Here is a 14,279-nt window from a genome sequence, read left to right as displayed (position 1 = left end):
CATTTGCCCATAGTGTATTGCTGGGGCACTCCAATGAAAGGGTGCTGCTTAATATTTCCAGCCTAAATAGCAATATCCTAACAATCCAAACAATAGTTACACAAATATTACATAATTTTATGTAGAGAGAATTTTATACTAGAATTTTATCATCAATGTGTCCGGTTTATAGGTATGAGGTTTCTTATTACATGTACAGTCAGGTCAATATATTATATTTGGACACTGACACAATTTTCATAATTTGCTCTGTATGCCACCAGAGTAGATTTAAAATGAAACAATCAAGATGAAATTGAAGTGCAGACTTTAAGATGTAATTCATTGGGTTAGGAATTAGGAATTACAGCCATTTTTATACACAGATAACCCCACCCCCCTTCAGGCGCTCAAAAATACTTGGACAAATAAATATAATCATAAATAAAATGTTAATTTTTAATATTTTGTTGAGAATCATCATCACCAAAGACTGGGTTTCTTCCGTTGTGATGCTTTGCCAGGCCTTTACTGTAGCTGACTTCAGTTGTTGTTTGTTTGTGGGTCTTTCTGCCTTTAGTTTTGTCTTCACCAAGTGAAATGCATGCTCAATCGGGTTGAGGTAAGGAGATTGATTTGGCCATTGCAGAATATTCCACTTTTTTGACCTTCAAAAACTCCTGGGTTGCTTTTGCTGTATGTTTTGGGTCATCGTCCATTTTATGAAGCGCCGCCCAATCAACTTTGCTGCATTTGACTGAATCTGGGCAGAATTCATAATTCATCCGGCTGCTTCTATATTCTCGGCACGTCATCACTAAACACCAGTAACCCAGTGCCACTGGAAGCCATGCACGATCATGCCATCACACTGCTCCATCATCTTAATTTTAGCCATCCAAAGAATGCTTTTCCAGATTGTTTTGGCAAAGTCTAATCTGGCCTTGTTTGCACCTTGTGGTGAACCGTCTGTATTTGCTCTAGTGAAGACTTCTCTTGATTGTAAACTTTGACAGTGACATGTCGTCCTCCTGGAGAGTGTTCTACTTTTGGCTGGATTTTGTGAAAGCGTGTTTCTTTACCATGGAGCGGATACTCCGATCATCCACCACTGTTGTTACATATTAAAGAGCTGTAATTCCTTAACCTTTCCTCCAATTTCTCATTCTCAATGATGAGAATACCCTCAAATTAAAGCTCAGAGTGTGCACTTTAAGCCCATAAACATTATATAACTGGAACTTGAATATGTTTTAGTCAACAGCTAAAATAATAAAAAATTGTGCTTATGTCCAAATATATATGGACCAGACTGTATATAGTTATGCATCAGTTTACCAATAATGAAAAGCATAGTATTTCTCCATAAAATGAAGCTCTTTCTTTTTTACAGCAATGTAATATTGTTCATGCTACAAGTGTCCTATTGCACTGGTTCTCAACCGAAGGGTCATGACCCAAAAATGGGTTGCAGGTCTGTTATAATAGGGTCATGGACAGCAGGGGGAAAACAGTGCTAAATGGAAGCTGAATTGTTTTGGAGGGCTTTTAAAAGCATGCAATGGATATTTATTTGCTTGTTTGCTGCCTGTCATGCCACAGCTCAGGCCAGGCGCTAGTGAAGGGCTTGGGACTGTGCATGTTCTTGTGTAACCACAGCCAATGAGTGCTGTCAATAAAAAACATATATATGAAAAATATGTCTAGAACTGAGCTTCCATGAACAAAGATGCTAAATATTCAATTCTGAGGGCAACAATATTATATACTATTCAAAGGTTTGGGGACAGTAATATGCATATACAATAATATTTTTATTATAAATTACTTTTAAAGAAAATTATTTTATTCAACAAGGATCCATTAAAATGATCAAATGCTTTTATACTGTTACAATAATGTTTTTGTTTTGTTTTTCCCTTTGAATTTTTTATTCAAATAATCTTGAAAAAAGATATGTATCGTAGTTTCCACAAAAATATATTAAGCAGTACAACTTTTTTCAACATTAATACAATAATACATATTAGAATGATATCATGAGAATAGAATAGTGATGCTGTAATGATGCTAAAAACAGGAAAAATTACATTTTAAAATATATTCAAATAGAAAACACTTATTTTACAAAACAGTTGCGAAAATATTACAACAATATTGCTGTTTTTAATGCATTTTCACAACAAAAAAAAAGAAAAGAAAAAGAAAGAAAGAAAGAAAGAAAGAAAGAAAGAAAGAAAGAAAGAAAGAAAGAAAGAAAGAAAGAAAGAAAGAAAGAAAGAAAGAAAGAAAGAAAAGGTGCAATGATGAACAAAGGAAACTTAAAGGGATAGTTCACCAAACCATTGGAACGACATGAGGGTGTGTAATTAATGACAGAATTTTCAGTTTTGGGTGAACTATCCCTTTAAAATAAATGTTTAAATCTCACTAAACTCACACTTTTGGTAGAATAGAATAGAATAGAATAGAATAGAATAGAATAGAATAGAATAGAGAACAACATTCATTTATCAGCATTGCTCCATTGAGTAAGAAATTTAAAATTGGGAAATTAATAAAATATGTTGCACCTCTTTTATAAATGAGACTGAAAAATAATGGAGGAAAATAAGGGCTTTTGGCCGTTCAGTACCATTTGGCAGAAATACAATCTCTTCTACACTTGAGCATTAAAAGTCAATCTGCTAATTAGCAATGACAAACGAGTCTAGATAAGCCTCAGTTATCATGAACGGTCCATTCCATATCATTTTGTTAACATAATGATACATTTTACAATTCAGCGACATTTATGACACTCTCTGGCCCTCCAAAATGCAATCTAACACAATGAGCGACACTAAAAAAAGGCTTTAAATGCTGAATCGAGTGAAGATCATAAATCATAACTCTGCTGACAACAGGAGGCTTTATTCGGCACAGCTAAGCAAAACAAGTCTGAAGCAGGCGCTTGGACGCAGCAATTGTCGAGAGCGCTCTAATCCCAGCCGAACACACGCAAGCTGTGGAGTAAACAATTATCTCTGTGCAGTTACGCTCCACTGCATGCTGAGGAGCATTTCCTGAGACTCAAGCTAAACGTTGCATCTGACACATCATCTGACCTATAGGAAAACAACCACTTAGAGCAGGTTTATCATGATTCAATCAGTGTCAGTCTTTATTTATTGTAAAAGCCCATATAAGCTGTATGAATCATAAGAGACTGAGGCATGCAGAGGCATTCAACTGTAAATAAGTACATGATGGAATTCGAGAACCAAACACCCCATGTGCCCTCTGGTGTACCGAGCCACTATTCGAATAATGACCATAAGCCAATCTAAGTTTGTCCTAGCTCACTGCTAAACTTTTAGGGACTTGCAAAACCTCATAGCAGTCATAGCTGATGCTAATACATGTAAATATGTGATGATTATGTGCATGATTATGGTAATTACATAGCTGGCATACTAACACTCCCATTTAACTATAAAAGTACTGTAAATTCATGCTAATGACATGTTGGATTTGTCTAGTCTGCACTGCATAAGCCATTTAAAAATTCAAAAATATGGATTCTTTTTACACACATTGGGTATACTTTGAAAGAGTCATGAATATCTACCATATCAACCACATCAGTTTCAAGGGGTAAAAAAAAAAGAGTTGCAGACAGCTGCAGTGTGGAGTGATGAGTTTTTAATTAATGGAGTGTAGAGTACCAAAAGTTTTGAAAAAGCGATTTTTTTAATACACATCTTTACAAAATATCAACAAGTAAAAGTTACGGTAACACTTTATTTTACGGTTACATCTATTAGTTTCTTATTAGCATGCATATTACTAGAATATTAGCCATGTATTAATGCTAATTAAGCACATATTAATGCCTTGTTCTAGATGACCTTATTCTACATCCCTAATCCTACCCAATACCTAAACAACAACTACCATACTAACTATTAATAAGCAGCAAATTAAGAATTTACTGAGGGAAAAGTCGTAGTTAATAGTTAACAAGTGTTACCTATTCTAAAGTGTGACCAAAGTTGCTATATCCCAGTTTGAGGTCAGTATTTTTAATTTCTTCCAGACATGAAATTTATTCATCAAGGATTCATTAAACTGACCAGTTAAACTAGCCAAGTCCGATTGGCTAGCATTCACCTATTACCGTTCACGCTTTGATTTCAGCAAATACTGTAAGTTCAAGCGAACACAGACAACTTGATTAATGTTCATTAACCCAGCAGCCTTTCAGACCCTAGTGTGTTTTTATTGCTATTAGTAGTAGAATTAGTAATATTTTGTGAGTAATTAATTATCTTATTTTATCTTAATTATTATTTTTATTTATTTATTTATTTATTTTACATAAAGACTAAATGATCAACGTCTGTGTCACTTTGCTAAGATAAAAGCAAACCATTCATACTGTCTACGGTTTCTATAGATCATCTGGCAAGTAAACTAAAACAAATTACTATCCAAAGTTGATTCTATTGCCAAGGTGTTAGTAGAGGTTTGACTGAAACAAAATGCATCCCATTTTCCACAAATATATTAAGCAGCACAACTGTTTTGACCATTGATTATACTGTAATGATAAATGTTTCTTGAACAGCAAATAAGTATATTAGAATGATTTCTGGAGGATCATGTGACACTGAAGACTGGAGTAATGATGCTGAAAACTCAGCTTTGCATCACAGAAATAAATTAAATTTAAATATTTATATAGAAAATATGCTGGCTACAGTATGACCACAAACAAAGACTTTAAAAACTATTACTGATATAAGTAACATAAAGAATCAATATGTTCAAAGTGATTATTATTATCATTACCGTAAAATATTTGCATTGGCCAATCAAACTTCCTGACTATTTTATTTGACAGAATCCAAAATATGTTCTAGCAGTTATTTAGGTCATGCTGCACATGATACCAGAAAGGCAATAACTTCCGTCGTTAAACTGAATATCCCCCACAAGCTGTAAATTGATAGTGCCATATTTTCTTATTTTATTTTCTGCTAAGCATCAGTGAATTTGCAAGCAAATCATTATGAGTGAGTGTTCTTATTTTCCTGTTAGCTGAAGAAATGTTGAACAACCTCAGAGATGCGAAACATCATACTATCAGTTGGTCACCCTGTGCAATGAATCTGCCTAAACAGGATAATTTCATTACCTGATAGAATCAGAACTGTAATCCAGCACACAGTTTATTTTCAAATGATCCAGGTTATTACTTGTGAATGTTAACATGTTGCTACACTCAAAAAAATGCTTTTGTGCCACTGTTCATTTTACTCAGATATTTTTTGTTAAGGCAACACAGATATATTTAATTTTCCTCCAAAACACTATTGTATTGTGTTTAAGTAACTTAAACTGTTTAATTTTCCATTTTACTTAATTATAAATCGTTCAACTAACATAAAGGGTTTAATTTTGGCATTCTAAAAAAAAAAAAATGGATATGACGATTTTGAACATGTTTGATGAAGACGGCGCAAAGGAAGTGCATCATGGCGTCTAGAAGTAGATTTTCAGTTAAGAAAATCTAGTTTTATTTTTGTTAAGTCAGAGTCTTTCATTTCTGTTAGTGTGCTTTTAGTGTTTTGTTTTGCAGTCGAGTATAGTATTACCGCGCCGTTATGATTTAGTGCGGTTGGGAGATGTGAAAGCACATGTCTTTCTGTAGTGTTTGGACTGTAACGTTAGTGTATATGTAACGTTATGAGTGCTTGCGGAACAGACGATTGGGCGAATTTTTCAAAATCAGATGATTTTCCGTCTTATTAATGATATATGAGCAGTGTAAAAAGCAGGGCGTTACAATGGTGAGGGAAAAGCTCAGTGTATTGTGTGTAATCACATCCATAAATCTATGATCACAACAACAACAATGTTTGTCAGGCATCTACATTACCTAAATACCTTTTTTGTTAGAGAATTATGTAGGCAAATGAATAGATTAATTTATGACAAGAGTGCACCTGAAAAATCTACATCAACAGGAGTTCTGACATTTTTCCTAGTTGCCTTTTTCCCTCTCACGCTTTAGAAATCATATAAGAAATGATATAGTTGAAAACTTAAAATCTCAAAATTCATCCTTTGAAACCCATTTTAAAATCAGACATTGCATTACCATGGAAATGGTACATAAAAATCATGTTACAAAATGTTTTCGTTCATGAATTATAAACATTTAAGTTTGAATAGTGCTCTATAATCTCTATGTTCAAAACTGTGAGTGACAGTTAAAGGGTTAAAACTGAAAATCTCTTTGGGGACTTTCTTTCACTCCATATCAAATCCAAACTCATATGTAAAATATACTCTGAGCTTTACAGCACATAAGGCACGGCAAAACACAACAGTCTGAGCTACAAATGAGTCCCATTTCCATGGCTATGAGCTATTTTAGAAGTCTTGTTGTGAATAATCTTTAGAAAGGCACACAACATGGATGAAAGGAATGTGACCATTCAGCATGATAATGATGAGTGTCAGAGAAATGACTGAGGTGCTACCCCTTTTCCTCCATCTATATATTATACCAGCCTTTTGTGTTTTCTTTTCCTACATCATGGGCATGCATTTTCATTAGACACTGAACCCAATCTTCTATTAAGCCAAGAAGTCCTTCAGCCTTACTCTGGATATAGGCTAGGTTTGCCATATCCCTAGATAAAACTGTATCTAGGACACACGGTAAAAGCTTTTTTTATGAATTAGGTTAATGGCTATTCTGTCTGAACACAGTGAAACATGCATTTTTCTGGTGTATAATTGCTCTAGGTAGTGGTAGCACAGCTACGAAGTCTATAATTGTCTACAATTGTAATTGCTGGAGGCTGTTAGCTGTAATACAACAAATGACCATGTTCATATTTAGTGACTGTAGGCCAGATTGCAGGACAAGACTGATAAAGGAAATATGTCTGCTATTTCAATTTAGAGTTAATGGGAAAACCACCAAACTGTGTTTTTGGCAAAGTGGGTGAAGTGGAGAACACATGTTCTTTGGAGCATTGCTGATATGAAAATACATATATGTATTATTCAACTGTAACAGTGTTCAGACCAAATGGATCCAAATAAGCCATCTCTTCAATATAAATATAAATGTAAAAAGGTTTTTGCTTTAATCTGATATTTGGGTTTCAGCTTCAGCAGCAAGTAGCCCCTCCCATCGTGAAATTCCACTGGTGAAAAATTACACAGAGAATAGCCAAAAAAAAAAAAAGTTCAGTTGGAAGAGGAAACTTGGTTAGGACATCTGTTCACACCAAGTCCTGTGAAGATGAATGGCAAGAAACATTCGTAAACTTTTTAAATGGCAAAATTATTCACAAATCCAAGGCAAAAAAATAAAAATCTAGAGTCTAGAAAAAGTTTAGATATCTGAATGAGTTGTTTGACTCCAAAATAACTGGCCTTTAATAATTGACCTTGCCTTTAAGTAGAAGTGCTGATGCTAAAGTAAAACTGCTACACAGAATCCATTTCATATAGACATACAGATTACTGAAAATTAGATGCTTAGTGATAATTTAGAATTCATAATGAGACATTATGCACTTGAATATATCATAAACGAAACCTGACAGCAAACAAAATGTCAACTCATATGAGTCACTAACTCTAGGATTTACTTTGTTCAGGGCACACGGTGCATATTTTACTGCTATGAAACATTAAATGCTCTTCCATTAACTGTAATGAGACTATATCCTAGAGGGCAAAGTGACCCCTCACACATCATACTTTCTAATTGCCTGTAATTCTACACCCTAATAATGTCTATACATTATCAGCCTATAATTTTCAGCCAGGACATTTTCTGCTCGAAAAGGTTGCTTGAAAACTACCAATCCTGGCATATATGCAGCTCATTCTCAGAGGACAAGGGTAAGTGGCCTGGAAAAGTTTTATGATAAACGAGATGCGAGTCTAAAAGTAATGTCACTCTAGAAAATGTGCAAAATATGCATTCTGTGTGCCACTGATAAGGCTGCCTGACACGCCTAAAATTCGTATGCATCGTTTTTGTATTCGAATGAGGATTTTTATTTTGAACTCGACAAATATTCGAAATTCTAATTTATTGACAATCCTGCAGTAGAGGCAGCCTGACTTTTAAATAGGCCTCTGGGCTAGTGTCTGCTATGGGAGCTGGAGGCGACCGAAAAGAAAAAGCGGTCATTAGAAAAGCCCGATGTGTGGGCCTGATTTGCAAGCGGAGGCAGCCTCACGCTTCCTTCAGCTATTGTAGAAGCCCGATGTGAAGGGCCTGCGCAGCTAGTGGAGGCAGACTCACGCTAGCGTGTGCTATGTGAGCTGGAGGCCACTGAAAAGGAAAAGGATTAGAAGTAACAGGAGGAAAAGACTGAGATGTGAGGGCATGTGTTGCAAGCATAAGCAACTTTGTGCTCGTTTCAGCTTCTGTAGCTGTAGGCCGTAGAGGCTTGTGATATTCGGAGAATAGCTGGAGAGCCTGTGCCGCGGGCGTAGCTAGCGGAGGCAGACTCACGCTAGCGAGTGCTGTAGGAGCTGGAGACCACTGAAAAAGAAAGAGGGGTTAGAAGTAGCAGGAGAAAATATGACTGCTTTTAACAACTTTTTTTTTAAAAAGTGATAAAATTATGAAAATACATGTTTTTCCTCTTAACCACATGAAAAGAAGAAAGTATTGAAAAAGCTGGCCAGCCAAGCCGCACATTGGTTGGTAGAGACTTGAAGAGGGGTGCCTAGTAGTATGCACAACACATGCAAATTGGGTTGCATTCGTTCAATGATGATATGAATAGTTCTTTATGATACACCTTAGTTGTTAGTTTGCACCTATAATTGTTAATTTAGGTACAATGATTTTCGAAAAATTCAGTTCAAACAATCTTTTACATCTTTTCTGTCTATCTGAGTAATGTGCAATTTAAAATACAGGTAAAATGCTAGTGAAAATTAATACAAAAAAATTAATCATTTCCTTGTGTGATCTACGCAGTTTGCATCATGGTTACTGAAATGACATCGACATCCATAATGTCATCACATTGTTTAACAATTTTTAGCAACAAATGACCTGCCTTTACATAAAAGTTTGTTTGCAACACGGCCTGTGCCGCTACCGGAGGCAGCCGCATTCTGACTGCTACGAGAGCTGGAGGTCCGGCTACATACGGCACTGCGGCCGAAGAACTGCGGAGAAAAGAAGAGGCGAGTGAGGTTTTGCTGCGGTGAGAACTGGGGTGCGGCTTAGGCTCGTTTGAGGCCTGCCGCTGCGACCCAACGCTCTAGGAGAGCCAGGTCTTGTACGGGACGATGATGATGGAGAATGAGGCAAGATCGGGGCTTTGCTCGATCTATTGGCCGCCTTTGCGCCTGGAGTGGATTTAGGAGTGAGGTTGGCTAATTTGCAGTGTAACGAACGGATCGCACGCCATTCAATTTTGTTTGCCCTCCGTGAGAATTTGTCAGAATAAATCAGCATTTGCTTCAGGCTTAAATACTGTCCACTTCCGATCGGAGGATATATTGGAATGGCCGAATGAGACGAGGATGTCGGTTGAGGCGAGGTTAAGCCTCGGCATTGTGGAGAGCGTGTGGCTGGTCGAGAAGAGCACCGGCCGCGATGAAGCCTGGTGCTCGGCGGCGGTGACTGATGGAAAAGGAGTGAGCCTAGAGCTTGCAGATTGCGATGGAGGATACGAAAAATCCCCAGTCCAGGTTTTTTCATTGTCCAGAAAAAGATGCGTCTGTGATATGATAGCAAAGGAGCAAAACCGAGTGCTGGAAAACTGGCATAGAACAGAGGTGAGTTGGCTGTGTACATATACACCTGATGTGCTTGTTAAGGTGATTAACTGACGCGCTGCACCTGGGCCAGACTGATTATCTGATTGTGCTCCTCCCGAACCTTGTTAATAAAACATAATTTAGTGTACCATTGGTGGTCTGTGAATGATTTTAAGGACCACTGCTCTACAACAAATCAAACCTCTCACTCACTATGATTTAATCTCCCCTGTTCCTTTTAACACACATATTACGCACACATTCATTCTGTCTGTTTCTCTGATATTTATCTTTCCGCTCCCCTTTTCACTTCTTGGCCACAAGTGTGAACATTCTGAACAAAAGAATAAAGCATGAAAAAAAAAGAATATGTTTGTAATTGGGTGCATAAATTCAATCAATAGAGAAAAATACAAAAAGCAAAGGGAAAAAAGAATCTGCACACCAAACGAAATGCAAAGTTCAAGGTTCTTTGAGCAAAAATGCATTCTTGAAGATTTACATAAAGGTGACAACAAAAACGTAAGTCCACAACAAAAAAAGGGACTGTTCACACACACAAAAGAAGCAAACGTTAAAGTCCTTACTGGACTATCTTCAGCGCTAAAGATTACAAAAATTGTTAACAAACATTTAAGAAGATAAAAGAGTGTGGCTCTAAAAGCACTTTCAATTTTTTTTACCCAAACAGATGAATGTGATTGTGACAACATTTAAGTTAGTTGTTGTATGTTCTGAACTGAATGTTCCAGTGGCCCTAAAGGGTTAATGCTCTATTGTGTTTCAAATAAAAAAATGTATCTCCTGTTAACAAAAGCAAAAAGGAGATAAAATGTAGGTAGAGGCCCATTTTTCCGATGAGCGTATTTGGTAAAATGAGCTCCCTGGAAAAGAATCAATGCAAATTAAGAATACAACATCAAGGGAGCAAATAACCTCCTGAGGACAAAATGCAGATCACACCAAGATATGGCCCAAAAAAAGAAAGTAGGCCACTAAATAATACCTTGAGCCTCACATAGGGTGTATGTGTAAATAGTATCAGTCAAAGAATGGTGCTAAACCCCTTCAACAGTAGCAGAGTGTTTGCTAATCCAAAAACAATAAAACAGTTCTCTCTGAAAATGAATGTTTGAGGGCAGACTTTACAGCAAATGACTGATGGATTCAGGTTGCAGGCCTGGCACTTGTTGGCCACAGTATACTGACCTGTCAACCAGACCTCCATCTATAGCTTCAGAATGACCAATTGCTAGAGGAAATCTGAGTGTAAGTTCTCACTGTCAGCCTACAGGCTATTTCAGTGGTGGGTCATGCCCCGAAAATGGGCTGCAGGTCCGTTCTGATAAACAAAGCAATGCAGAATGCAAATAATAAAATGCAACTAACCATATAATCATGACAGCAAAATAAAAGGGCTTATTAAAATGAAGGAGAAACACTTCCCTTATCTTCTGTTATGGATGTCAAAGGCCAAACTCTACAGCATTTTGCAGTTATTCATCAAATTTATTACTTGCTTGCAGACATATCAGACAGATACCAACAGATCCTTGAAAATTTGTAGCAAAATAAATTAATTACATCGACTACCACTTTTTTTAAATGAAAGTTTACTTTCCACACAATTGACAGTAGCCACTGACTTCCATAGTATGGAATAAATACTATTGAATCAATGGCTACTGTCAACTGTTTGGTTACCAAAGAGCAAAACTCATATAGGTTTGGAATGACATGAGAGTGAGAATAAATAATAGAATTTTCATTTTTGTGTGAACTATCCCTTTACAGAAACAAGCAGTGAGTATGAAACAATTTCTACTCCAGAAGACAAGCTACCATTCAGTATATTACCAATTTACAGAAAAGAAGTATGAATAAAATCTATATCCCTATCATTTGAACAAAAAAATGCTGCTGCACCAACTAGAACGTTTTTTTGTGATGAGGTGGGCTGATCACATCAGCACTTGTCTTGTAACCGCTCTGAATTCATATTTAGCAGTGCTAAACTGAAGGTCCCTAGTAACCCTGGCAGCTTGCTTTGTACGACTTGCATTCAGAGCTTTCATAAGAAGCCATAATCTGTCATGGAAAAGACAGAGAGCGGAGGTGGAGGAGAACGTGCGTAAGCAAGTGAGCAGATGAGGACCTTAAAAATGATTCTGCTTTTAACTTATGCAGCGTGCGAATGTAGACTGTGTAGGTGTATGGCAATGAATGAGACGCAGAGAGGTGCTATACTGTAGTAAATCTGTGTTGCTGGCTCTCAAAAGAACTGTTACATTTGCTTTTTATAAGAGCATGAGTTGGAAAAAATCAGCATTCAGCTGCAGCAAAAACCACACAACGACTATAGTCTTTGAAGCAAGTGTAAAAGCACCAGGGAATATGCATTACCTTAAACTTTAGTAGTTTAGTTCATTTTAGTAGGCCTATCTTTTTCACAAAACCTAAATTTGGTTAAAAATCTTGTTTGATTGAGCTGATTTTCAAGGTGCTGTAACATCATTTTAAATTCAGTTTGGACAACAATTCCTTGCAGTGGTAATTGGGTGAAAATAGAAAGTTAATCCCACACTCAAATTGTAGTCCAATATGTTTGACATTCAATTTACATCAAATCAAATTCATGTCAAATTTTTTATATCAATTAGATTTGTATATTTGACCTGTTTTTGATGTAAATTTGATGTCTTTTCAACATCAGTTGCCCACTGGGTGGCAAACGTAATCTACATGTAAAAACAGAGGATATGAGTATCAATAAACGGCAATGAATAAAAAAAAAGAAATTGTAATATTGCCTGATATGTTACTGCACATAACTATTGATAATGGTGTCCGCTATAAATTTATAGGACCGATATGGAAGACAGTTTGAGATGATCATCTTAATTCCAATTGGGGGCTCCAGATAGTAGAAACACTATTCAACTTTAAAGGTGGGGTATGTATTTTTTCAAAAACGTTTTAGAAAACTTAGTCGGGCAGAGTACCAATGCAAACTTGTAGCCAGTCAGCAGTAAGGGGCGTGTCTACTCATGATGCAGAGGAGAGAGCACTCAGTGCACATGACGGACATTAGATGAACCAAGCGACGACAGAATGATAGAGATAGCAAATAAAAAACAAAAGAGGAAAATGTCTCCGGAACAAAAGAAGGCTTACACCGTGTCTACACTGGACCCAACAGTTGTCGCGCTGTGCAGCGCCGCAACAGCTAAAGTCTGTCTACACTGGATGCAACAAAGCGACCATTGAAAATAATTTGAAATTTGTGCCAATACATCATAAATAGAATGTGGCAGCAATTTACTGTTGGGGATGTGTCGGCATCCAGTGTAAACAGCACTGATTCTAATGAGTTCTATAGTATTTTTTTGTGTCGCGCCACGCCACTCGCGTCCGGTGTAGACACAGTGTTATGTTAAGGCAAGAAGTAGGACCCATGTAAATTTTGGATCAGCTTTCAAGGAGCGGGAAGGCCTGCGATCGGATGCCGAGGTTGCTTTGTTTCTCCTCAATAGGTGAGCAACATTGGTTTTGCTTTGTTTCACAGAACTAATCGTTGCCTGGGTTGTGTACGTATGTGTGGGGCAAAGCTATCAAAATAGGGGCGAGACCCTTTTGGGGTAGGGGCATGTTTGTTTTGGTGATTTGAAATATCAACATTGGCTACCAGAAATCACTTACCCCACCTTTAATGTCTTTGATCAACTCAGCATGCTCATCCAACATCTTATGTTCATTAACTTAATGAAAATTTAATTCAATATGGTACAATGGTTCATGTATTTCTGATATTTTATAATGTCAGATTGTTGTTCTTTTTCATCCATATTCCACAGAGGATGCCAACATTGCATCATAGGGTAACATTACATCAGGGCAATAAAACGGCTTCCTTCCATGTTGTTTATCTTCTGTAATAAATTACACAACTCCAAACCAAGTTCAAGGTCTGTAAACAAATAAAACCGTATGCCTGTGATGTACTGCTCCCTAGGTTAATCTCTGTAAATCAACAAGCATTTTGAATATGTCCCAAAATGTGGTAGTATAGCAATGCATCACGTAATGGCTAACGAATGCTTCTGTGTTCCTTTACTTCTAAAGAAAGTTATACAGTATAAATCTTGCACGCTGTTTTTCTGCTTCTCAGATTGTTTTACCTCAGCAGTTAAACTGTTTTTCTAACATGTGTAAAAGTCAATGATTTTGACTTCTTGAGGTGCATTAAAAACCAGAGACTCTTTTTTCAGAAATGAAATGCAAACACCAGAAGCGAGCACAGCACATGCCGTCCAGGGCTCGACTTCCAAATGCAATAGTGGATCAGAAGCAAGATTCTTTCCCAGTCTGAAGCCACAGCGTTTCTCCTCGTGCCTACGGCTCTCCAGGAAGTAATGCAAGCATTTCAAAAGGATTTTGGTTTAACTTGGAGGTATGCAGACTTGCGAACCAGCTCAGACATATGCTTTCAGGACGAGACTTTC

The sequence above is a fragment of the Barbus barbus genome (assembly GCF_936440315.1).
Source record: "Barbus barbus genome assembly, chromosome: 3".
NCBI classification, from domain to species: Eukaryota; Metazoa; Chordata; class Actinopteri; order Cypriniformes; family Cyprinidae; genus Barbus; species Barbus barbus.
This window is presented reverse-complemented; position numbering follows the sequence as displayed.